The sequence below is a fragment of the Camelus dromedarius genome, chromosome 16 (genome assembly GCF_036321535.1).
Source record: "Camelus dromedarius isolate mCamDro1 chromosome 16, mCamDro1.pat, whole genome shotgun sequence".
NCBI classification, from domain to species: Eukaryota; Metazoa; Chordata; class Mammalia; order Artiodactyla; family Camelidae; genus Camelus; species Camelus dromedarius.
The window spans coordinates 44657173-44658993 of record NC_087451.1 but is presented as its reverse complement, the minus strand read 5'-3'; the positions used below and the strand labels follow the sequence as shown (position 1 = coordinate 44658993).

At 47.5% G+C, this 1821-nt stretch overlaps 1 pseudogene; it reads right to left on the bottom strand.

Moving 5' to 3' along the window:
- Window positions 1–345: 345 nt before the first annotated feature.
- Window positions 346–1581, bottom strand: LOC105094433 (olfactory receptor 1D2-like; annotated as a pseudogene).
- Between the last annotated feature and the right edge of the window lie 240 nt (window positions 1582–1821).

Below are 1821 nucleotides of genomic sequence, written 5' to 3'. Positions count from 1 at the left end.
AGACCTCCCCCTGGCAGTACATCAGGTAAGGGGCAGCTTCACCCAGGACACCTGCAGTGGAGGCAGAACAAGGTATCTTCTGTAAATGGCTTGTAGGGCGTTATCCTAAGAGAAGGCCAGAGCTCAGAAACATGAATGGATATGTGTCAGAGAACAGGAGTGACTTCCCTAGGCTATAACTTTATGTATCTGGATAAGGCTGGGACCATGGTCCTGTGTCAGGCAAGTTGAAGGATTTGATCCTGCAAACTTCTCATATTAGTCTTAGTGTAACCTTATTTATTGCCAAGGCTGGTGAGATCTAATGGATATTGAGTTATACATACATGTCTTTTCTTTACCACAAATCAGTAAACTCATTCTGGGCTGGCTCTATGCCCTAATTACTCCTGTATACCATACAGGATAATGCCTTGCACATGATGGAGGAAATTCCCACCTCCACTTCAGGGCCCCTTCCAAAATTACCATCATGTCAGCCTCTGGAAGGCTTCCCTAGGAGGAGTCTTCTCAGAGCCCCACACATGTCCTTGTTCAGGCTGTAGATGAAAGGGTTCATCATGGGGGTCACCACAGCATACATCACTGTGGCCACTGAGTCCTTCATGGAGTAGGTGTGGAGGGGCTTCAGATATACCAGACAAAGTGTCCCGTAGAACAGGGAGACCACAGCCAAATGGGAGGCACAGGTGGGGAAGGCTTTGTACTTGCTAGAGGCTGAGGGTATTCGGAGGATGGCTCGGACAATCTGACATAGGACATGAGCATGAACCCAAAGAGGGTGAGGAGGCTGCAGCAGCCTGTGGCAGTGAGCACTGGGTGACTGACTTGGGTGTTGGAACATGTGAGTCTCAGCAGGACATACATCTCATAGAAGATGCAGTGGATCTTCCAGGACCCACAGAAGGTCACCCTGGTCATGAGGAGGGTGTGGATGAGGCCATAGAGGACGGAGAGTGCCCAACACAAGGTGAGGAGTGAAGTACAAAGCCCAGGGCTCATGGCCATGGTGTAGCGCAGAGGACAGCAGATGGCCACATAGCGGTCACATGCCATTGTGGCCAGGAGGAGGTTGTCCAGGGCCACCAAGGAGACCAGGAAGTAGCGCTGTGTCAGACACCCTGCATAGGAGATGGCTTTGTTCTGGGACTGAAGGTTCACCAGCATCTTGGGGATTGTTTGGTGACAAAGAAGAAGTCGGTGAAGGAGAGGTTGGCCAGGAAGAAGTCCATGGGCACGTGCAGGCAGGAGTCAGTGCTGATGGCCAGGATGATGAGCACATTTCCCACCACCGTGACCAGGTACATGGACAGAAACATCCAAAACAGGACCCGCTGTGCTGCTGCTCAGGACTCCCTGAGAGCCCCAGGAGCAGGAACTCGGAGACTCCACTCTGGTTGCCTCCATCCATTTCTCTGACTGTCTGCAGCATCAGCACCAACAAACGTCTACTAAGGGCCCTCAGTTGACTAAAGACATTCAGGTAAGTAAAATCAACTGTTTTCTTATCATTAACAATATCTTACGCTAAACTTTATACTTTGTTTTTGGTATAAGAGACACAAAACAGAGCATGGAAAATCTTCATGTGACTTAGTCATTCTAGGCAAGTTCTAATCGGGCATAGTCAGTATTACAGGAATAATGCCTGTGTCTTATTTTAAATCACATCATGTTACAACCCTCTTGAAGTGCTTACAAAATTAGTATGTTATGATGTTGTATTGATCTAAATGATATTTAAAACAAGTATATGCAGTAAAAGAAACTGATGTTATACAACTGAACAAAGGGGAAAAGTAAAAATATTGGAAAGGAAAT